Here is an 18724-nt window from a genome sequence, read left to right as displayed (position 1 = left end):
CTGCTCTGCATAAAACATGTGTGTCTTGCCAAAATTTATGCAATAAGATACATTTTCATAAACTAAAAAACAAAACTAATGAATCAACTGGCTATAATATGCATGAAGAAAGTTGTTAAAGGGAATGAAAGCATGAGTGCGATCTACTGCAAAAATGAGATGGAAAAGCTGATAACTAAATATACCTTGCAACATTAACCAAATGCCAAATTAAAGACAAAAAACTCCAAAGCTCATAAAAGAACTAGAAATTTGTGTTTTTGGGGCTGCTTAAGGGTCCCTTCCTCAAATCATGGTCCCAGAGGGAGGAAGTGAGGCCAAGACACCTGATAACAACCTTGTAGTGATCCTTTTTCTCCTTGTTAACCTACTACATGAAATAAGGCACAAATGGAAGCAAACTATCACACAACCAATCTAATTTACACTACTTGTAATGGAAATGCATATAATAAGCAAATTAACAATTAAGCTATGAATCTACACGAAACATACATGTATAATTAATAAGATCCTTGGCTTCTAGGGTTGGTCCCTAACCCAAGAGCTTTAGCCCTTTGAGTTAACTTAGTGCTGGATCAAAACAAAACTCATTCTTCTTGCCAAAACAACAAATTACTTCAAAAAGAACTATCACAAGTCTTGTAGCTCGAAAATAGAGTAGAGTTTTACAATCAAAAATTTGAATCCTACTGAGGTCATAGGCTTCTCTACTTATACATCTGAAGTGGCCAACGAATTCCTTAAAAAATTAGGGAGGCTCGTCTCCCAAACTCAAGGTAACTGGTGCTTTGTATCTCACTTGCTCGGCTGCCTTCTAGTCCTCATGATTTGGTTGTTTGCACTCTGAGTTGATGGAGGAATATTTGAATGGAGGGTTAGTAAATGAGGAGGATTTACCTCCTATAATCCCTCTCCCTTGTCCCATTCGAGTTTTGACCCTGGTCTTTGCCAAAATTCCTTGATTTTCTCCTTTAATAATGCATTAAATGCACATTAGACCACAAAGCATAATATCCAACTCTAACTCCCCTCATAAAAAAATTATAATCAAAAGAATGCAATAAGTTATGAGAATAGTTGGTTTTACTAAGCTAGGAGGTGAATTAAGGCCCATATAATTACCCAATGATGAGTCTCATCAATTACCTACTTTATCTGTTCCATTTCTTCGAACATGTCTATTCCAATCGACACCATGTTCACTAGATCACTCCAAATGATGGAAGTATTACAACTCCTCCCATACAATGCCTCAAATGGACTCATCCTCAAATATTCATGATACCCATTGTAAGAGAACTTAACCAGTGGAAGGTACTCTGCCCAATTTCATTGATGCATCACATGCATCCTCAACATATCCTCCAATATCCTGTTGACTCTCTTCGTCTGTCCATTTTTCTGTGGATGATAAGTTGTGTTGAAAGCCAACTCTGTACCCAAACCTATATATAACTCTTTCCAAAACCTAGAAGTAAACATAGTGTCCCTTTCTAACACAATATTCTTCGGGACACCATGAAACCTCACTACATCTATGATGAAATCATGTGTTAGATCACTAGCTAATTATGTAGATTTCACTAGAATGGAGTGTGCTACCTTAGTAAACCTGTCCACCAAAACCATGATGGAATAATGTTGTCTAGATGTTCTTGGAAAACCTATGATGATTTCCATGGAAATGACCTCCCATTTCAACTCTGGAATCAAGCTTGGTTGTAGTAACCCACCTGGATGCTTACACTATGCCTTTACCTATTGACAATCTAAGCATCTCACCACAAAATCTGCCACTTCTTTCTTCAAGTTCAACGAGTGGTAGAAATTCTTCACCACTATCAAAGTCTTTTGATATCCTAGGTGACTTGAATATGGTTTCAGATGAAACTCTCTCAAGATAAGCTTCTTGAGCTCGCTATCATCTGGCACATATATGGTGTTGCAAAATCTAATCAAGCCATCTGTTTTGAGACGATAGTCCACATCTTGTGCACCTATACCTGCACATATACCTTTACTTGTACTTGTACTTATACATGTACTTTGTTGTAACATGTGCATGAGATCCATGTACCTATTATCCTATTGACCTGCCTATAAGATATGATCATGTAGGTATGTCCCATAAGAACTCATAGTTGTTATGTGGTTTACCTGTATCTGTCTACTAAGAGAATCTTCAACCTTGTTCTCTTTACCTTTAATGTACTTGATCTCAAAGTCAAACTCATTGATCATGGCCAACCATCTACCTTGCCTAGCATTCATATTCAGTTAGTCAGATTGATACCTCAATCCACTGTGATTGCTCATCAGTACAAACTTCTTGCCAATAATATAGTTCCTCCACATATTCAATGCTTAGATGATCGCTGCTAACTCAAGATAATGTGTCGGATAATTCTTCTCATGCCCATTGAGTTTCCTTGATTCATAGCATACTACATGTCCCTCCTGCATAAGAAATCCATTCAGTCCTTTTTTGCAAGCATATGTGCATACCACAACTTCTCTATCCGGATCGACAATCTTTAGTACTAGAGAATGTGTCAACAATATTTTCAAATACTTAAAACTTGTTTCACATTCCTCTCTCCATTCAAACTTCTTACCCTTCCTTTGCAACAATGTGATGGGATATGCAATCTATGACAATTTCTTAATGAACCCCATAAAAGACCTTACCTCATCCACATTCATGGGACTTTCTCACTCCATGATAGCCCTTATCTTCTTTGGATCGATTGTTATTCCTTCCTTGGAAACCACATGTCCTAAGTAATGCACCTTAGTCTGAAACAAAATGCATTTTCTAAGATTGGAATACAATTGATGTTCTTTTCGAACTATCAATATTTATGATAAGTGTTAGACATGCTCTTCTTAAATTTTAGAGTATACCAGTATATCATCAATGAATACAATAAAAAACTTGTTCACATAAGGATGCAACACAGTATTCATCAAGAACATAACATTAGTTGAATCTTTAGTCTAACGAAATGGTGCTATAACAAACTCATAATTCCCATACTTGGTCCTAAAAGTTGTCTTGTATGTGCCCTCTTCCTTGATGTGTATCTCATGATATTCATATCTCATATCAATCTTCGAGAACACTGTTACTCCCTTCCACTGATTGAATAAATCATCAATCCTCAACAACGAATGCTTTTTCTTAATTGTCACCTAGTTTAACTGCATGTAATCAATGCACAACCTAAGAGTACCATCCTTCTTCTTCACAAACAATACTGGTGTGCCCTATGGTGATAAACTTGGCCTAATGTATCCCTTGTCAATAATTTCCTTCAACTGCAACTTCAACTCTACCAACTCTAGAGTGCTCATCATGTATGATGCCTTTATAGTTGGTGTTGCCCCTCGTACCAACTCAATATAACAATATACTTCCCTGTGAGGCAGTAATTCTCAAATATTTGCTGGAAACACATCCTGAAACTATTGTAAAACCAGGTACCTTCTCAAGACATCTACATACTCTACTTCCTTACCTTTGTTACTAGAGATATGCACTATAAATAACACACCCTTTTCTGTGACTGCACTTTTCCTCCGTAACTGTCACCATCCTAACTGATGTTGCTTTCTTCTTACCCTCAAGATTCTTTTTTCTCCATTGTCATCCAAGCACTCTAGCTTTTTCATAAAAGCCCGCCTTGGTCCTATGGAGATACAACCAGTCCATACCCAAATGCATGTTATACGAACCCAATGAAAATAAATTCAAATCCGATGATGTAGACAGACCATTCAACTCACGTGCATAACCTCTTACCCAATGATGAACTCATGTCTTGGTACCTGTAGCCAATTGCACTAACCAAGACTCTGATTGCACTTCTTTATTCAAACCACACTTATCCACCAGGTTAGGATTAACATAACTATAATTGGATCCATGGTCAATCAAAAAGAGAAGTAACTTGATCACAAATATTACCGTCCATATCGATAATAGACACCTAGTGATCTGCCTTCCTGTTATCCAACATTCATACATCCTAGGAACACTCTGTCCAACATCCCCAACCATTTGCACCTCCTCAACATTGTAAATATTTGGCCTACCACCCTGATGTTGTGGACAATATCTCTAACGATGATCTTTTCCACAAGTCCTATAACGTATGGGCTTCCTCTCAACACCCTTGTTCTACTCAAACAAAAATTCTTGTCCTCTGTTAGATGCATTAAACTTCTTATGTGGTGTTGCATTCTCTTTGTTACTTGTGTCCTGAGGCCTTTCAAGTTTATTGTCCCATTTCCCTTCATTCTTGTTATTACCTTTCCAGTCTGATTTAGTCCCAGATCTACGCTTTGACTTCTCGTAACAATATTTTAGCTTCCGGATGGACTCCTTCAGTGACCCAGGTTCATCAAACTCAATCATATCCTTAAATGTTATCAGAAAACCACTAATGAATCTCTTCGTCTTGGCCTTCTCCCCCTTGAGGTAAGGCACATATCCCAACAACTCCATAAATATGCTAATGTACTCCTCAACAATCATAGACCCCATATTTAGCTTATAAAAATATTTTTCCATGTCATCATAGTACCTGTTCAATAGATACTTATTCCTAAATATTCTATCGAATTCACTCCAAGTCAACTCCTCCTCATAAATATATTTGATGTTCTTTACGTCTTCCCACTAGATATCTTCTTTCCTTTTAAGACTGAATGTAGCTATTATGGCCTTCATGTTCTCTGTGTAATCATGTATCCTGAAGAACTTTTTCATTCCAAGAAACCATGCTTATGCATCCTTATTTTTCTTCATTTCGCCATCCAATGTAGGTGGCTTTGATTTCTTGAACTCATCTAAAAAATATCCCCTATCACTCCTTCTGTAAGGATGATAATGATGATGACCATGATACCTGTCAAAACTAGAACGAGAATAGTACTTGTGTCGATCACCTCTCTTGTCTGGTGCATCCACGAACCTCCAATCCCTATTCATATCATCTCTATCCAACATGTGCCCACTGTGAGATCTCCTACCATATTCCCCATTAGTCATATCCTCCTATCCATAACTAATTTGAAGTGGTCACTACGTCTGCAATTCTGACAAAGTCTACATAGTTATTACATTGACTTCTTCTTATTTCTCTTATGCTTGCATGATTCTAGCATTGTTTATTTTGTAACTCCTTATTCCTTCTTTCAAACTCCTCAGTGTGTCTGCTAAATGGTAAGAGTGCCCAACACCATGCTGCTCATCTGAATCATAGGGAGAATCTCTGCAGTCTACCATCTTGCTAGTCATCTTTAATCTCTTCTTCCTGTAACGTATATTATGTCAACTAAACCAAATCATAAACAACCAAAGTATCTTAGTATAGTTTGTGGAGGATGTCTCGTCTGCAAGGAAAACCAAATTAGCACAATACATATATGAACATAGTTATATAAACATATAAGTATATTTATAGTCATTGACCAATTATCAATGCATGACTATGCTGACCACATATCATGACTTTGACCATCATCCAACCAATGTATGCATAAAAACATATGAACACTGACACACATAACCAATGTATGACCAATATACAATCACAATATATGTATTCAACAATGAGACCATCGACTTTCACATGTTGACACCACCCCAATCATGACCCATGCCATGCATACACAACAAGCACATAGACTGCCAACACAAGGACCTATATGCAACCAACACATATATATCACAACACGTTCATCCAAGAGAACTGAAACCAAACATCACCCAAGGAGAATGAAACCATGCTCTGGTACCACTCTCTAACACCCTCCTCCCACGTCTACCCTAGTAACTGGCTAACTGGGGTGAACATGTGATGAACAGTTACTATGATATTATTCAACTCCCTATGTAGTAGTTAAGGAAGTGGAACTGACAGAACACAAACAACCTACCCTTCTACACCTACAATAGAACCCCTAGGAGTTGTACATCACATCTAAGTTAATAGCCCATGATACTTACTAACATTTTTATACATTAAAACTTTAATAACTCCCTTGATATTGGAATTCATTTCATTGGGACACTCCTGTCACTCCCACAACAATGCATGCATGCAACTGCGGACTTTTCCAGGTAGTTTTGTCCCAACGACTCTAGATTTTGTGCCACTTTTTGAGGGCCAGGACTCAGGCCACTACTCAGAACTCCATGAAACTTCCAAAATAAAAAATAACATTGAAACAATGATATGTGTGCAAATATTTGAACAAGGACTTGATTGGACCCCTAATAGCCATGAAAGACATTTCGTCAAACATGTCACAAATATGCATTCTACAGGTTTAAACAACATATCTGAGCATAGGGGTCTCATACTTATCTGAGAATCATTAAGAAGAATTGATGCCTAATCACAATAACTTAATTACCATCTATTAATCCATATATTCATTGTACATTCAATGATTAACCAAAACATGATGAGAGCCATACTTTTCACTGTCATAAAATCACTCATAACCAACATATAACCAGTAGAAATATCAAGGACACAATAGCCATATAAAAAACGTGTAAACAAGTATATTTACCTATAAAATACAAAGGAGAAAGAGAGCTATTATTAATTAATGAAAAGGCCAACCACGTCTAGGACTTCCATGTTCCACCCTACCATAGATTGTCTGAACCAAATCTCTCTTTAGCAAATCACCCTCATGTCATATTCCAAGCATCAATGTTGGATCTCATAGAACAAATCCATCAAAACTAAACCAGGGGTTCCAGAGGCCAAACCACCTCAACTCTCAATTAGTGATTCCACCTCACGGTCATACATCACTAACCATCACTAAATTGGTCTCTGCCCAAGTTTTCCAAGGCTCCGGAGCTTTTGTTCCAACCAAGGCTCCAAGACTAGTAACTCAACCCATAACTTCTATCGTGTGCCAGAGTGTTTGTCCAAGCATGGCTCCAGGACTAGTAACTCAACCCACCAAGGGCTCCAAATCATTTATCCAACCAAGGTTCCAAGACTAATAACTCAACCCAAGTTGTTACATGGCTTCACATCATTTGTCTAACCAAGGCTCTAGGAACTAATAACTCAACCCACAACCAAAGGAACATGGGAACCAACCAGAAAAAGAGGGAAAGACTCCCACGACACCATGGTTATCTAGTAAACGGGAAGGCTAGGTAAAAATTCTATCAATCTAGGAAATCCTCCATGCCAATGATAGATCATGGCCAAGAAACCACGTGCATATGCCAAGCATGCCAAAACTAGTAAGGAAATCATACATGCAACTCAGTATGTACAAGCACAACCCATTGTAGCTATTGATCCCAATGTCTTCTAGCGATTTTTTGCTCTTACTTCGCCCTCTTGTTCCAAATCCCAAGTATGCCACACTCCTCCAAGAGTTCTCCAAGAAAAATCTAAGTATCCAAGAGTATGAGAGAGAGAGAGAATAAAATAAAAGCTCTGAAACTGAACTGACAAAGTTTTGTACTAACAAAAGCCATGAACTGATCCTCAAGAGAATTTTTAGTAATAAGGCCTCTAATTTCTTCATTTTCCATTATTATCCTTCATCTTCCTTGTCACATGCAACCTGTGACCTTTCACCTTTCTTTTCTCCTATTTTCCATTATTTTCATAAATAAATGCCAATAAATGTCACTTTGCCTTGCCAAAACCTTTTCCATTTCCTTTTCCAATTTCCATAACCATAATAAACCAAATGAACACCCACATTAGGATGTTTTTCCCAACATTCAGCTTGGAATACGTTTCACGTGACCATGGTTATTATTTTTCCTTTATTAACTTTTATTACATGGATTTTTGACCAAGACTGTTACAGCAATGAAGATGCAGAATCCTTTTGTTAGAAGAAGAACATTGGAGATTAAAAACAAGAGCAATTTTGTTGTTGGAAGAAGACAACAAAACTAAGTTTCTTCACTAGTATTCCAATATCCAAAAGTGATCTAACTCTATTTTGGAGATCAAAATATGTAAGTGGCCAAAATTTTAGATGCTCGAAAGATAAATTTGAGGAAGGTGTTTGATATTTCAAGTCTCTTTTTCAATCTCCTTATGATCGCCTTGTATAGGAGCTTTTACAAGTTATATCAAAATTTTGTCCTATTTTTACATAATAAATGAACAATTTAAAAGAAAAAAATGTTTCTCAAACTAAGATTTTAGCAACTTTTCACTCTATGCATAGGTCTAAAAGCCTAGGGCTAGACATATTTCCTATAGAAGTTTATCTTTGTTTATTTAAATTCTTAAAAGATGATGTAGTTAAGGTTTTTACTTAGAAGTTGGGGAAAGTGTTGGTGTCTTTTAATGCAACTTTCCTTTGTCTAATTCCTAAATATTAGGAATTGAATTCCTTCATTGATTACAAGTTGATAACACACTACAATGTAATGTAAAATCTCACTTAGAAAAGTATTTCTAGAAGGATTAAGCCTATCTTAAGATCCTTCATAATAGCTCAATAGTTTTGCTTCTATTCATGAAATTGTTGCATTGGTTGAGGAAGTATTCCATTATGTCAACACTATGAATCTAAAAGAAACTATTTTGATGCTTGCCCTTTCTAAGCCTTATGATCATGTAGACTAGACCTTCCTTCATCATGATCTTATTTAAATTGGTATCTCCCTTCCATTGGTGAACTTGATTGTAGTATCTATTGATATATTTCCTTTGCTATTCTAATCAATGAAGCTCCTTCCAATTTAATTTTGTGAAACTGGAGGATTACGTTAAGGTTGTCTCCTATCCTATATTCTTATCCTCACCATTTTAGACTTGTTTAACATGCTTATATTAGAATCAAAAGGAATGGGCTCCAATAAATGTCATTAAGATATCTAAATATGTAAATGTTTCCCATATTTCTTTCATGGATGATGATTATGCTACATTCAAGGTGATTGGAATGGTCTTGTGTCTATTACGTCATTTTCTAATGTCTTTGTAAGGAAACATGCATGGAAGTCAATTCCTTCAACTCATGCTTGATAACTTATAGATTATCTAAGACTCTATGCGCTCAAATAAACTCTTTCGTTTCTTCCCCTGGAAATAGTTTTGAATATGGATTGAACTACCTGGGAGTCCTTTTGAAACCCAAAAAATATAGGATGGTTGACTAGATTTGTCTCAATAAAGTGGAGGCCAAAGTTTACCTTTGTGATCTACACTTTCTTTCTCGTGGAGGCCATCTTTCATTATTAGAGTCTATTATGGAAGGTATTCCTCTATAATTTATTTTCCAAAATGGATTATTTCTTCAGTTGGGAAAATTTCCTTCCACTATCTATCAAATGGCACTAAGAATACATCTTACATGGCCCCTGTAAAGTGGAATCCATTTGATCCCCCAAAGGATCTATGAGGATGAGGCATAAATAAACATTCACTTATCTACAAAAGCTCTAGTATGCCAAAGCCTATGGAGACTCTCCATCGGCTCTTCCCTCTAGAGAAAAGTCCTGGGCCATGTACTTTCTTGGTTTACCTAATTTAGATTGGTTAAAATAGCCCCAAAAAATTTACTAAGGGTTTTATACTATGGAAAGATTTAGTGGGTGATTTTCCCTTGGTGGGAGAATGTCTTACATGGAGGTTAGGTGATGATCACAATGTCAAAATTGGGGAATATCCATCAGCTGGTTTAAGAAATAAATTCCACTTATCATAAGCTCTCCTTCAAGTAATTCATATAGAAAATATTTTCTTGAGATATGATGTAAATGTCCTCTCCACCCAACTCAAAGGGCATGATGGTTAGAATTTGGCATCATCCTTGGGTATATCATGTGGTTTGGCTTCTCAATTGGCTAACTTTATCAAACTTATGGTATGCAATCACATTCACCTCAAAGATATCATACTAGACACATTATGTTGATAAATGAACATGCAAGTTAGGAACTTCATAGCCAAGCTTGGCTGCAATGCCTTGTTTGATGGTAATGCCATTGATAAAAATTTCTAGTGGTGGAGTTTCCTATGGAAGTTCAATGTTCTGAAGGAAAAAAAAAAAAAAAAAAAAAAAAAAAATCTTCATGGCTTACTCTAAGTGGGAAATTACTTACCTGTGATTTCCTAATCAAATGTGGCTGGAATGGTCCCAGAAAGTGGTCTCTATAGGAGGAATAAAATTTTCTCCTATTTGTACATTGCAGTTACACCTCCCAAGTTAATGAAGTTTTATAAAGGGAATTTCACCCAAAGGTGATTTGGAATGGGTGGTATTTAGTGAACTACTTTAGAGGATGGTTTTCTAATAATATAGTTACAAGGCTTCAAGATTTCTATTTATCTTACAGGGAGCTCAAAATTTAAGTATATTTTCGTCTTTTTTACTTCTCCTTAAATATGCACAACAAAAATCACCTCTATATTCAAGGAATTTAGATTAGTTTCTAAAACACCTACTCCTAGAAATACATTGATGCATGACTTGTATTATGACATGCCCTATGGAATTTTTGATAGGGCCAACTGAGATCGCTCACCTTGCTATGGATTTGGGGAAATCATCTACTTCAACCACTATAATTTTATTTCCTATCAATATTCTCGTAGTGGAACCAACAACAAGGTGGAATCCATAGCTCTCTCATATGATATAGAACTAACTCGAAAGAAAGAGGTTTTTAGGATTCATGTCCTATGAAATTCCAAATTAATGATTAATTGGGAAAATCATAGAGTGATGATAAATAAAATCAAAATTGAGCCCATCCTTTAGGATATTCAATAGATCTCTTTGTCTTTTGGGTGGACTTCACATTGACATTTTCTTCACGATATCAATGAATAAGTTAATGCTTTGTAAAAAGAAGCCTTGTTTCTACCAAGTGGGTCTTTAAACATTTAAGAATTCAGTGAAGGCATTGAAATAGGGTCCATGGAAACTATACCCTAATTAGTTTTTTTTTTTCTAATTTCCCTTAGTTCTTTTTTTAGTATGTTTGGTTTTCTTATTCTGTGCTTATGAGTGACGAACAAAGGAAATGTAAACGGATAGCCTGAAATTTTTTTGTTACACTACTTAGAGTTGATGATATATATATATATATATATATATATATATATATATATATATATATATATATATATATATATATATATATATATATATAGATATGGATATTTTTTCTTTGAAAAAGAAGTGTTTCCTCTATTAATGTAAATTGTAATTTAAAACGACCTATCTACTAACTCATTTCTTCAAAATGCAATAAGGAAATTTATAGATTAACATACTTTCCTGTTAAGTTATGGTATGTTCTATGCTTATAACAGTTTACTTCTTTTTCTTATTATATTCCACCGATTAGCAATCACATGTACATAAAGTAAAGTGCGGATAGAACATTAAACGATCGACAGAAAACAAGCCAAGACAAGAGACACAAGATGTGGTGGCTAGCCAGGGACAAACCCCACAATGTGTGGGGAAACCCTTTGATCAAATCTTCTTTTATCTTCAATAATTCAGCAGAGAGAAATAGTACAATAAATCTGATTCATATCAGCAGTAGCAAACCCTAGATCAATAGCATCAACATTAGCGGCTTCATTATCAAACTAGGGCAGACCATATCTCACAAACCGACAGTCGGATTGACTTCATTCCACCACCAAAAGTTTCGGCTTCCAGAGGAGGTTCAGATGAACCTACGACGCAGTTCATATGAGGAGATCTTCTAGGCCACGGAAGTCAATCTTTACTTCTGCAGTTGCAGCTTCAGTTTCAGTAGTTTCCGGCTTCAAACTAGGGCAGTCGATATCTTGCAAACCATTCGTCGGATTGACTTCATTCCACCACCAAAAGTTGCGGCTTTCAAAGGAGGTTCGGATGAACCTACAGTGCAGTTTCAAAGAGGAGATCTTCTAGGCCACGCAATTCAATCTTTACTTCTGCAGTTGCAGCTTCAGTTTCAGCAGTTTCCGGCTTCAAACTAGGGCAGTCGATATCTTGCAAACCGTTCGTCGGATTGACTTCATTCCACCACCAAAAGTTGTGGCTTTCAAAGGAGGTTCAGATGAACCTACAGTGCAGTTCCAAAGAGGAGATATTCTATGCCACGCAAGTCAATCTTTACTTCTGCAGTTGCAGCTTCAGTTTCAGCAGTTTTCAGCTTCAAACTAGGGTAGTCGATATCTTGCAAACCGTTCGTCGGATTGACTTCATTCCACCACCAAAAGTTGCGGCTTTCAAAGGAGGTTCAGATGAACCTATAGCGCAGTTCCAAAGAGGAGATATTATAGGCCACGCAAGTCAATCTTTACTTCTGCAGTTGCAGCTTCAAATTCAACAGCTTCCGGCTTCACATGTGAGAGAGAGAGAGACCCATTTCAGCGCAGTAGAGAAGAGACTCATATCTGCGCAGTAGAGAGAGAGAGATGTGATGAGATGAGTGAGTCCAAATGAGGAAATGTCCTCTTATATTTATACACAACATTGGTGGGTGAATAGATGCGACTGTTGGGCTTCTGAGCCTACATGAGTTGTAGGTCGGCTTGATAATAATTCCATAATCAAAATAAATTCATATCTCCATGAATACTTATCGGAATTGGATGATCTTTATATCAATCCTACACCTCTCGACGAGAGGAATCTAATAAAAATATTATTAGCCATGAATAAGATGACCCACATGAATTTTTTCCTTGGTTTCCAATTTTAACACTCCCTCTCAACCATGGAGAGCTTCATCTGCAATCTGTCTATCAGTCGTTACTATTCATCCATCAAATGCACTGCCTTGTACAGCCTGACCCTTGCCCTGCTCTGCTCTATTTTGCATGTTCTGCTTTGTCTTGTTCTGCCGTGCACTGATCTGTACTGTTTTGTTCTGTTCTGCTCTGCTCTTGCATTGTTCTCTTCTACTCTGCTTTTGTCCGAATTATGAAGAAGAAGAAATGATCGAGGATGTATCATATTGACTAAAAGTCAGTCTCAGAGTATGTACCACTGGTCCTAGACCAGTCTCAACCAACCCAAAGTCAGCGTCATAGCGAGTACAACTCCAATGGTCCCAGACCAATATCATCCTCCACTGACTCAAAGTCAGTCTCAGAGTATGTACCACTGATCCCAGACCAGTCTCAACTGACCCGAAGTCAGCATCATAGTATGGTACAACTCCTACCACTGGTCCCAGACCAGTATCATTGATCCCAGATCAATGGAGATCATCCTAACGTAGGGAGTACGGTAGTTACAACGATGCGTCCATCAGTACTACTATGGTCCCTAACTTCATTTCCCTGCTCATTGATCAGATGAGAGGTACTTCCCATGAGTCACAGACTGCATGGGTAGGATGCTTCGACAGGAGAACTAATCAATCATGTCCTCACAGGAGAACACATCAATCCTGCTACAATTTCCATGGAGAACACATCAATCCAAGCCTCACAGGAGAACACATCAATCCTGTTACGATTGCCATGGAGAACACATCAATCCAGGCCGCCATGGAGAACACATCAATCCAGGCCTCACAGGAGAACACATCAATCCTGCTACAATCGCCATGGAGAACACATCAATCCAGGCCTCACAGGAGAACTAATCATCCTTCTACACAAGAGAGCGAATCATCCTATTCCACAAGAGAGTGAACCATCTTGCCCCACAAGAGAGAAAATCATCTTGTTCCAGTGTGCACCACCAGGGGAGGGTGAGTCACCCTGTGGTCGTATGTTGCTCTAGTAATAACCGCAAGCCCTTAGAGCTCCCAGAGCTCAATGTATGCAACATGCAGGACCCTTGTACAAGGGTTTCTTACCGACTCCAAGTCGTTTGGAAAAATCACAGATTAGATCTTTCCTCGGGGCTTTGACAAGGTGTATCAACCTGTACATCATCTTAATGCGATGGAGCCTCCTTGCTCATCAACTTACCATATCCAAGATGGAGCAATCGACGAATACGGGATTCCTCAATAATCGAATCCCACCTCTGGTTGTTATAGAGAATCACAGTGCTATCCAATGTAAATCCAAACAGCTCTCTGAAGAGCTTTCGTAACCAGACTACCTCACATGAGGTTATGCTAGCAACAATATATCCTGCTTTGGCGGTGCTCAAAGCCACCGACTTCTGCTTCCTGCTCATCTAGGATATCGAAGCAGATCCCAAGGTGAAACAGCACCCGGAAGTGCTCTTATGGTCCACCACACTGCCTGCCCAATCAACATCAGTATATCCAAGTAGTCTCACATCTCTAACAGTGTATCTTAATCCATGAGAGATTGTGTCCTGAAGACATCTCAGAAGATTCCTAGCATCAATCCAGTGAGGCTCAACCAAATTTGAGCTCACAATGCTAACTGCAAAAAATATGTTCGGACGGAGGTTCACCAAGAACATCAATGCGAATGAGTTTATGAAACTCAAAGGCATTTCCCAAATCTGGTCCTACATCACTACCATATAACTTCTAAAAGTTAAGATCCTCGAGGTAGTCACAGGCTTGCAGTCCATCATACCAAATCTTTCCAATATCTTCACCACATATTTCCCTTGAGATAGGAAAATTTCCCTTGGCTTCTGCCATACTTCAAGTCCTAGGAAGTAGTGCATCAGTCCTAGGTCTTTCATTTCAAATTCAGAGGCCAGATCCCTCTTACATTTGTGAATGAGAAGGTCTGCACCTATTAGAAAGAGGTCATCCACATACAACACCAGTATGAGAGGCTTGTCATCTTCAACCTTAAAGTAAAGGTTAGGATTGGCTTCACTCCTAGTGAATCCCAGCTTCATAAAGTAGCTATCGATCCTCTCATACCATGCTCGGGGTGCTTGCTTCAGCCCATAGAGAGCTTTCTTCAACCTGCATACATGAGATTTTCGATCATAAATCTCAAATCCTTCGGGTTGCTCCACGTAAACCTCTTCTTTGATCGTGCCATGCAAGAACGCAATCTTGACATCCATCTGATGTAGGTTCCATCCTTGTGAAGCCACAAGGGCTATGATCAAGCGGATGGTCGTATATCTAGCAACAGGTGCAAATATCTCATCATAGTCTATACCTTCCTTTCGGGAGAAACCTCGAGCAACAAAACGAGCCTTATACTTTTCCGTGCTTCCATCTGCTGCATGCTTTATCTTGTAAAGCCATTTGGAAGTAACAACACGCTTGTCCTGGGGTCTAGGAACTACTTCTCAAACATCATTCTTTATGATAGACTCATATTCTTCGGTCATAGCATCCTTCCATACTTGATGCTTGACGACATCTGAGAATGAAGAAGGCTCATTTTGTATGATTGTGCTCATGATGGTCAGGTATCCTTGATACCTATTAAGTTTCTTACTTTGACGGAAGGTTCCTCAGGGTGCAGCATGTCCTTTAGCATCATCAAGTAACCCTTAAGCCATGAAGGCCTCTTCCTAGAAGAGGAAGGCTCATATGGAGGAGGACCAATCGGATCCATGGGTTCTTCTACATCAGGCATTGATTCATCATCCTTTTCTTTCGGTTCCCTGGTGTCGGCTTCTTGAGAGCTCCTCAAAGTCGGAAGATTGATCACCTTGCTGAGAGCCATATCTTCGTCAAAGGTGACATCATGACTAATTATAACTTCCCTTTGACCGGCTACATAGATTCTATAGCCTTTAGTATTTTCACCATAGCCCACGAAAATTCCCTTCTTTCCAGATGCTCCCAATTTATTTCTTTTCTCTTTCGGCACATGAAAGTATACAGGGCTTCCAAAAATTTTAAAATGAGAAACATCAGGTTTCTTACCGGTGAATTTTTCTTCAGGAGTCTTGGAACCCAATGCTTGATGAGGGCATCAATTTTGTACATATACGACGGTGATTGTAGTTTCATCCCATAGAAATATCAGAAGTCTTTGATCATGTAGCGTGGCCCAGACAACTTCCATCATCGTGCAGTTCTTCCTTCCCACCACACCATTCTGCTCAGGAGTATGTGGTGTAGTAGTCTCCCTCTTAATGCCAACCTCAGGTATGCCTGAGTGAACCAATTGTAATATATCAGAGGTCTTGCTTTGGCTTGAGGGGAATGGTCCCCTTTTGAGCTTTCCTTCAGCACATCCTGGACATACACCTTCATTCTCTATTCAGAATTTGGGCATCCCTATCACCATTTGTCTTACACCGAGTATAGCTTTATAATGAAGGTGGGCAAACCTCCGATGCCAAAGTTCGGACTGAAGAGATGTGTCATAAGACATGACACCTAGCAGACTTCCATCGACCTGATATAATGAATCAACACTAAACCCAAGAGTAAAGGCATCTTTAACATTATTTTTCCATATACATACCTTGCCATCGCTGAAGGTTACCTTGTAGCCTTTGTCTTCCATTCCCGAGATGGACACTAGGTTCTTTTTGAGGTCAGGTGCATTTAATACATCCTGGAATTTCTACCCTTCTTGAATGCTTGTCCTCTTCCTTGATTCCCAGCTCTCCTCTTACCTTTGTTGTTGAATTTGTCATTCCTTTGATTTCCATCAGAGGGATTTCGAGTTGCACCACTGCATACTGTACCATGCTTCTCTAATCATGATTATCATCATGCTACCCATGTCCATGATTTTATCCATCATAATGCTACTCAAACTAATGTGCATCATCATCATGCTATCCTATATGTCCATGATCTCATGTTGCCCTTTATGTCCATGATCTCATTCATCATGATGCTCAAGATCTCATACATAGTGACTTCCTTTATCGCAAATGTAACATCGTCATTTTCTTCTAGCCTTAGGTCCAGCCTTTCCTTTTGATTTAGTCCCGGAATTATTTCTTTTCTTTGCATGAAAAGAAAAGGCAGCAGGAGGACCTTTAGGCATGGGCATTTCTTACACTTCTTCCCTTGTTTCTTCTTGAATGCATCTAGCCATTAATTCCTCAAAACCAGGAATTACATTATAGTTCAAAAGAGTAGTCCTAAACACATACCATTCAGATGGTAATCCTTCAAGAGTTGTGAGTGCCATTTCTCTGTCAGTAATAGTTTCCCCAATAGATAGGAGATCGTTCTTGATCTCAGTGATTCTTAAGAAGTATGCTTGCATACTTTCATCTTTACCCTTCTTGATTTCCCTCAGCTTATTTCTAAAAAACAAAACTTGATTTGCATCGTTAACTTTAAATAAACTCACCAGTCTGTCGTAGATTTCCTTGGAGGTGTCTAGATCAGAGATGTAGGCCACCAAGCGCTTGTCGATAGAGTCTCGGATGATCTTCTTTGTTTTGACTTCTCCATTTTTCCATTTGTTCCAGGCAGCAGCAGATGCATTTGATGAAGGCTCAACAATATTGCCTCTTACATGGTCCAGCACTCCTTGATCTTCAAGGTTTAGATCGATAGACATCTTCCATCCGTGATAGTCAGCTTCCTCACGGAGCTTGTCTTCACCAGGAAAGAGTGTTGAGGACCCCATAGTTCTTTTAGGATAGCCTTGCCAATCTTCTCTTCAATGATTGCTCTTGCTCTTGCTCGGGCTTTGTCTTCACCTCAGCTCTGATACCATGTTAAGTTATGGTATGTTCTATGCTTATAACAGTTTACATATTTTTCTTATTATATTCCACCGATTGGCAATCACATGTACATAAAGTAAAGTGCAGATAGAACATTAAACGATCGACAGAAAACAAGCCAAGACAAGAGACACAAGATGTGGCGGCTAGCCAAGGACAAACCCCACAATGTGTGGGGAAACCCTTTGATCAAATCTTCTTTTATCTTCAATAATTCAGCAGAGAGAAATAGTACAATAAATCTGATTCATATCAGCAGTAGCAAACCCTAGATCAGCAGCATCAGCATTAGCGGCTTCATTATCAAACTAGGGCAGACCATATCTCACAAACCGACAGTCGGATTGACTTCATTCCACCACCAAAAGTTTCAGCTTCCAGAGGAGGTTCAGATGAACCTACAGCGCAGTTCATATGAGGAGATCTTCTAGGCCACGCAAGTCAATCTTTACTTCTGCAGTTGCAGCTTCAGTTTCAGCAGTTTCCGGCTTCAAACTAGGGCAGTCGATATCTTGCAAACTGTTCGTCGGATTGAATTCATTCCACCACCAAAAGTTGCGGCTTTAAAAGGAGGTTCAGATGAACCTACAACGCAGTTCCAAAGAGGAGATATTCTAGGCCACGCAAGTCAATCTTTACTTCTGCAGTTGCAGCTTCAGTTTCAGCAGTTTCCGGCTTCAAACTAGGGCAGTCGATATCTTGCAAGCCGTTCGTCGGATTGACTTCATTCCACCACTAAAAGTTGCGGCTTTCAAAGGAGGTTCAGATGAACCTACAACGTAGTTCCAAAGAGGAGATCTTCTAGGCCACACAAGTCAATCTTTACTTCTGCAGTTGCAGCTTCAGTTTCAGCAGTTTCCGGCTTCAAACTAGGGCAGTCGATATCTTGCAAACCGTTCGTCGGATTAACTTCATTCCACCACCAAAAGTTGTGGCTTTCAAAGGATGTTCAGATGAACCTATAGTGCAGTTCCAAAGAGGAGATCATCTAGGCCACGCAAGTCAATCTTTACTTCTGCAGTTGCAGCTTCAAATTCAACAGCTTCCAGCTTCACATGTGTGAGAGAGAGAGACCCATTTCAGCGCAGTAGAGAAGAGACTCATATTTGCGCAGTAGAGAGAGAGAGATGTGATGAGATGAGTGAGT

Source organism: Pinus tabuliformis, chromosome 4_1, assembly GCF_031772625.1.
Source record: "Pinus tabuliformis cultivar Carrire ecotype Pingquan chromosome 4_1, CPIR1, whole genome shotgun sequence".
Taxonomy (NCBI): Eukaryota; Viridiplantae; Streptophyta; class Pinopsida; order Pinales; family Pinaceae; genus Pinus; species Pinus tabuliformis.
Note: the sequence above shows the minus strand (reverse complement) of the source record.